The sequence below is a fragment of the Chlamydotis macqueenii genome, chromosome 1 (assembly GCF_036417535.1).
Source record: "Chlamydotis macqueenii isolate bChlMac1 chromosome 1, bChlMac1.mat, whole genome shotgun sequence".
Lineage (NCBI taxonomy): Eukaryota > Metazoa > Chordata > Aves > Otidiformes > Otididae > Chlamydotis > Chlamydotis macqueenii.
In genome coordinates this window covers 37,280,278-37,287,446 of record NC_141556.1, presented here as the reverse complement: position 1 = coordinate 37,287,446, position 7,169 = coordinate 37,280,278, and positions in this window count along the sequence as shown.

Genomic DNA, 7,169 nt, shown 5'->3' with positions numbered 1-7,169 from the left:
TCCCCTGCATGGTCATGCATGTCTGGGGACTAAAGCAAGGACAGTGAGTTAAAGGTCCCCTGCTCTCAGCATTAGTGTCTGAGTGACCTCAGATGGTTCATAACTGCTTTTGTGCCTCCATTTCCTCCATAAATGGTATGAATCTATCTCTTCCCATTGCTTTTAACTTTTTTCCTTTCTCCCTGTGTTCCTCTCCTATTCTTACAGATTCAGCTGAATGTCCAAGAGCATCTGTATTTGCTAATGTTTTGAGATGCAATCATTTGAAACATGTTTTGAAGTCCTTCTGCTTCTCAATACACTGCATCTCATAGAGGTGTGAGATCCTAGCAGCAGGACCCACAAGTCCAGCATAGCAAATGCTGTAGGAGATCACTGCTCTATCCCCACCAGTGCTCATCCCCATTACCTGCCTAACCCAGGGAATCTCCTTCCTTTGGTCCTCACTAAGAAATCTTTATCCTTAGGGCAGCCTCTCAACTCTGCAAAAAGTGAAATGCCAGACACCTTTACAAATACAGTGCTTGTTAGTATGCCTTCCTGGGACGTCTGTTCCTGGGCAGCCTTTCCAAAGGATGTCTGGAGCAGCAGCGATCAGTCCCACAGAAACAGCAGCATGTGGCAGCTGACTGCCTTTGCCTTCCTTTGGACTGAGGCTTCTGGAGAATTTGCAATTTTAAGGGCCGTTCACTTAGGTTTGAAATGATGTGACTGCTTTCTGCAGCCTTAAAGAGGCTGCACGTAGCCTGGTTACATCATTGTAGGGAAATTTCTTGTTCCTGGTCAGTATAACCATAAGTTAAATCTCAGGTGTTCTCTGTGTAAATGTGGAGCTGCACCCAGAAAAGCTTTATGGTGCCAAAGTCTGGAGTTTCTCTGTCCCGTAACGACCACGTGCAGGATGCCAATGCTATATAACGTTACAGCTATCAAGGCCCTTTTCCCTACCACTAGAGTAAAAAAATATTATTTTTTACCATAATACTTTTCAAATATTTATATGAAGATATATAGATCTTCTTTTTTATCTACTTGTAAAAGTCCCCGCAAGAAGGTGTCTCTAAAGATATTCAATTTTTTCCAGTGTTAGCATGACTCTTAGAGCTCACTATCTATTGAGATTAGCAAGGGGATAGTTTTTAAAGAGGGCCCTGGAAAATCATTACGAAAATTCAGAGCTGCGGGCTTCCACACCTTTGCAAAGCATCACGCATTTGGATTAGTTCAAATATCTACCATCTGGAATAAAAATATTCATTGACAAAAACAGTTCAAAGCAAGGCTTGCACAGACCTCACCGGTGCTTGCCCTGAGCCAACAGTGCTCAGCATCTTGCAGAATTAGATTCCTCTCCTGGGGTGAAAGACAATACAAAGGATATGGCAACCGTGTTCTCGCCCTGGCTCTTTGTGATCGCACATGAGACTGAGGGTCTGGGATGGGCAGAGTTACTGCAGGGCACGCAAGAGTGAGCTTGCATGTGCGCACATGTGTGCACACATGTGGATGCCTGGGTGAGCTGCACATGTGTTCACACTTGACGTGCAGCTGCTCAAGGCCATCCTGCTTAGCCTCCTCTCTCCCATCAATGCTAGTGGTGGCCTCTTAAAGAACATTGGTAAGAGAGTTATCATTCTACTCCCACTATAGACTCCGAACTTCCAGCAATAAATGGATTAGCATACGCCTGAGCTCATGTTTGTGCCTGTACTACTGGTTTTAAATAGGATGTGCCTGTATTTCCATAATTTTGCCAAATCCATTGCAATCATGTGTGTTTGGGCACTCCATAACATCCTTCAGCACCGAGTCCCACAGAGTAACTGCATGTTGTACAGAAAAGTTTTGCCTCTTGCTTTCACTAAACCTCCCGCCGGGAAATTTCACTGGGTCCCTCTAGTTCTTGTGCCGTAAGAAAGAGGGAACTCCTGTCTCGTATCCATCTTCTCAACATCATCTTCAACTAACCTGATCATCTGCCAGAACACTTTGGACACAGATAAAAAACCAAGTTTTGAGGTGGAAGCAGTTAAAAATCTCACTTTGACAGCTGCATACATGGGAAGCAACCTGTTCATTTGGAAGAACAAAACTCACTGTACACAGAGAGCTGGGCATGTGTGTGATTTCTTAGTTCACACAAGGGCACAGTTTGCCACCACTGCACCGGGTCTAAGGGGCTTTGAAATAGTTTTTTGTGAAGGTTCCTTAATTCAGATTAACCCACTGACCTAGAAAACACCAGTCCATTTCAATACTATAGCTTTGCTCTCAGCTCGGATCTGTGTGAATCATGCTTGGAGTTGAAATGAAATGGGAGTGGGCCAACCTCTAATTCCAGGTAAGCGTCACAGGAGTCCTGCCACCATCTGCCTTCCAGCCTTCACCTCTGAGTTCGCAGGTGTGCTGTGCATGGAGCCCTTCCTCTCTTAACCCAGGACGTGGTTGTGAGTACACAACTACCTTTCAGGTAGTTGTAGAGACTGATAAGTCCTCCCCTCAGCCTCCTTTTCTCCGGACTACACAACCCCAGTTCCCTCAGATGCTCCTCATAAGACTTGTTCTCTAGATCCTTCACCAGCTTCATTGCTCGTCTTTGGACAAGCTCCAGCACCTCAATGTCTTTCTTGTAAAGGGCCCAAAACTGAACACAGTATTCGAGGTGTGCCCTCACCAGTGCCGAGTACAGGGGGACAATCACTTCCCTACTGCTGCTGGCCACACTGTTCCTGATACAAGCCAGGATACTGTTGGCCTTCTTGGCCACCTGTGCACACTGCCAGCTCATATTCAGCCGGCTGTTCATCAACACTCCCAGGTCTTTTTCCATCACGCAGCTTTCCAGCCACTCTTCCCCAAGCCCATAGCATTGCATGGGGTTGTTGTGACCCAAGTACAGGACCCAGCACTTGGCCTTGTTGAACCACATACAATTCACCTCAGCACATTGATCCAGCTTGTCCAGATTCCTCTACAGAGCCTTCCTATCCTCAAGCAGATCAACACTCCTGTCCAGCTTGGTGTCATCTGCAAACTTACTGAGGGTGCGCTTGATCCCCTCATCCAGATCATTGATAAAGATAATAAACAGAACTCTTCCCAATACTGAGCCCTGGGGAACACCATTTGTGACCAGCCGCCAACTGGATTTAACTCCATTCACCAAACTCTCTGGGCCTGGACATCCAGCCAGCTTTTACCCAGCAAAGAGTACGCCCATCCAAGCCACGAGCAGTCTGTTTCTCCAGAAGAACACTGTGGAAAACAGTGTCAAAGCCTTCACTAAACTCTAGGCAGACAATACTCACAGCCTTTCCTTCATTCACTAAGCGGATCACCTTATCATAGAAGAAGATCAGGTTAGTCAAGCAGGACCTGCCATTCATAAACCCATGGCTGGGCCTGATCGCCTGATCGAAATGTCCCCCCTGAGGCGGCACCATCAAGGTATGAATAAGTGAAGCCAGAAGAATATTGAAGAGTTTTCACATCATATTAACCTGATACTATAAAGCTGGGATAAGTCTTGAGTGCACGTCTTTCTCCAACTCATGGAACGAACGCTCAGCTTTGCAGTCAATATCAGCTTTTCATTCACTGGAGGCTTTCAAGATGTGTTTCAAGATGCTTTGCAAGCACTAGAAGGGGTTTGTTAGCTATTTATATAGATGGAGAAAGAGCAGCAGAGTGGTGAAGTTACATGCTACAGCATAGCAACTTTTGACTCCCATTAGAGAGTGACATGTTGCCCCACCATCTCCTCCTCCAGTCCTCCCAGTCCCTGCTCCTCCTTCCCTCTGCAGCTGGCTACCAGATCAAGTGCTCATCTCATCCTGCTGTCATTCAGTCTACCTCAGTAGTCCGAATGAGCTGCTTCTTTTTTGCTATGTTAGTTTTCTGTGGCTTCAGAAAGCTAAGCCAGCTCAACACCAGTATAAAACTACCAGCACGAGGGAGTGGCAGGAGTTGGGGGACAGGGGCAGAAGGAGCGGTGCAGAACCAGCATCATCCAGCAATAGGCAGCCAGAGACAGGCCAGAGCCACACTCTTGTTTCACCCACCACCATTCCCATTCCCATTCTCCTCTCCTGGCTGTCCCTTGTGCATCACGCACCTCATCCCCAGGACAGCAAGGAGAGCAAAGCACAGGGTCGCAGAGCACAGAGCACTGCAAGGGGGTTTGCAGGATAAGACCCTCAGGCTGCGAGAAGTGATCTTTTTGCCACATGCAGCTGAGCAGTCTCAAACAAACGTGCTGCGCAGTATTGCTCACACAAACGGCACGGGGCTGCGGAGGCACAGAGGAACCGTTTCTGCAATACTCTGTCAGGCAGTGGGGAACTCCGAAGAAAAGAAAGCGCACAGCAGCTCCCAGCTGCCCTGGGCTGCAGGCACCAAACCCAGAGGCAGCCTTGCTGACACTATGTAATTGTCTACGAGCAGGGCAGTCTGAATGGCACCCTTTGAATCACAGACTTTCATGTCTCTGGCAAATGGAAAAGCAGACATCGATAGATGATGAATATAGTGAGAATTGTATTCTAATTGGAAATAAGACGTATATTACCTTGTACTGGATCAAATAACATGAAGGATTAAAATGGCTGTGCTGAATAATTGAGATCCCAGTTGTATAACTTTTCCTATCATTTTAAAGTCATGCCATGGAACCAGCAATATTCCACTAATAAAAAAATGTTGCTCATAAAAAGGAAGAATGTCAAAGAGCCATCAGTGAATAGAAACATTAGAGAGAGAAGCAGAATTTTCCCACTCCTCACCTTTTTGCGTGTGCAAGTACTGCTCTTTAGGCTTTAATTCTTCTCTAAAATTACAAACCCAAAGAAATTCAGGAGGAGCAGCTAGTGTACTCGTACAAGCACATCAAATGCATGGCAATGCTGAAGACCTTCTCTTTAGCCTTCCATCCTCATGATGCTGTGTGCACTTGTGGTGCTGTGCTGTAGTACAAAATCGTCAAGAATTGGCAAGACTTGACTTGATAACCAGAGAATTGGCTCCATTCAGTTGTAGATCTAGGGGATCCAAACCCGAAGTGCTTATGGGGTTTAAGCCAACTCCATCAGAAGGGATCGCTTTCCAAATCTAGGTGTGAATAAACAGATTCCTTCCTACTGGGGCTGTTTTGTCCCCAGTATCGCACACTGCAAGGGGCTGTAACCACAGGCACATTTGAAGCTTCTGCGTCGTATTACTAGTAGCTTGAAATTCAGACTACAGTCTCTTTCAAAAGATAGTATTTTTCCAGAAATGTTTATTTTAAGTTTAGAGCTGTTATTGTTATTTCTTCTCAGTGGTGTAAAAGTCCAGTTGGAAGAGTTTTCTTTCCTCTGCATTGAGGTTGAAAATTCCTGGAAAGCCATGACAATATTCAGCATTCATGATTACACAGACAGACATATTTCATGAAAATTGCATAGGCTTTTAATACAGGATTATGAATGAGCTCTAATGTTGAAATTATATTAGATTGAATTTCAGAACGTATTTAACATATTTCCATACAGCAACCTTGGGATGTCTTTTCAATAACAGTGATTATTACAGGCAGGCTGTTTTTTATGAAAACATTTGTTCAGGGTGGACAAGGCTTCCTGAAAAATGTTGTACATCTTTATGGCTGACGTTTTAGTTGTTTTGAATTAACTTTTTTCACAGCCAGAATGAAACGTTTCACCATATAATTCTTCATGCATGTCTTCAAACAAACCTGGAGACTTTGCCGTGAATTTTCTAAACTGTAATACAATCTCGGACATGAAAACGCTTTGTGAGCTGGAGGTGAGCATTTTGTCCCAAGTTATCCTGTTACTCTCAAAATATAAATATTCTTAGCTAATGTCTGGCTTTTAAAAGCGGTGGTTGCCTCAGCTGATTCAAAGGCATCTCTAAGTATCGTCTTGTAAACAATCCCAGGCTTACTCTTTTACAGGCCTCCTACATCTGACTGCCCGGCCCATGACTCTTGATAAAGACAAGCTGTTTGATTGAGTGGAATAGAGTTCAGGTTTTTCTTTACATAATGGCAAACACGTTAAGATCCAAGACAACGCATGCATTTGGAAAACAGAAGTCGGCGACTCACCTTTAGGATCTGCCTGTAGGAGTAGTTTCCCTGTCTGTCCTCGTGCCTGCCTGCTATCTGGCATGGTTTGAGGATGGTCCCCTGGACCTGTGGCTCAGCTCTGTCATTTTGCCCTTCTTTTCCTCCCTTACAAAAAGCAGCAGAATTTATATTCTTTTTTTTTCTGAAACATCAGTGGTTTAAAATGTAGTTAATTCAGAAATGTATCTACTAGGTAAGGCTCAAGGTAATGCAGCACGCCTTTGACAATTTATGTAGTTCTCTCCTAGGGCTGCTGGACTTGTTTGTCATTATGAGCAGCTGGACTACTGCATTACACTCATGCTGCATCCTATTTGCCTCTCATTCACATTGGTGTCAGTCGGAAGTAAGGCCACAGAAAACACTTAGGTTTTACCCGTGTGAGGCACTGAAAGGCTTTCCCTCAGTCATTAGCAAGTTTGATAGCTCTCATTAGTCTAGTTTAGTCACTGGAGAAAAGAAATGTGTGTTTCCTACCTGGTGGCATAAACGCTCCCCTCACTTTTATACTGCTGGAAGAAATGTGTATTTTCAGGGCTAAAACAGTAATCCATTCACAGCACATTTCTGAAACCGACTCTATTTTATTCACCTCTCTTAAATGGTCAAAACTGTGTAACTGGATGCCACAGGCTCTACACTCCTAACACCTAATAGAGATTCTTTGAAGGGATGTTTTGAAGACATTTGAAATAGGAAGCTCTGTGCCCTATCCTCACTGCTGTTGTGAAACTCTAGGTGAGTCCACATAGATGTGGATTTTTATTGCAGTTTAACATTTCTAAACACCATTTTGCTGGTTAAGAATGGGCTGAATCATCTAAAACTAACTTTTATTTTTGCCCTCTAACTTGACCCACAGAATGTATCTACTAATTAAATGTCAACAGGAAACAAATGTCTTCACAGAGGGAAAGTAGTTATCTATAGCAATTTTGGTTTGCGGTGAAAAAACTAAGATGAAAAAAAAAAATCCATGTGCAGAAAGTCACATACATTTTTAAACAGTGTTATAAACTCATGCTTGGCCACCCAGCTAGGG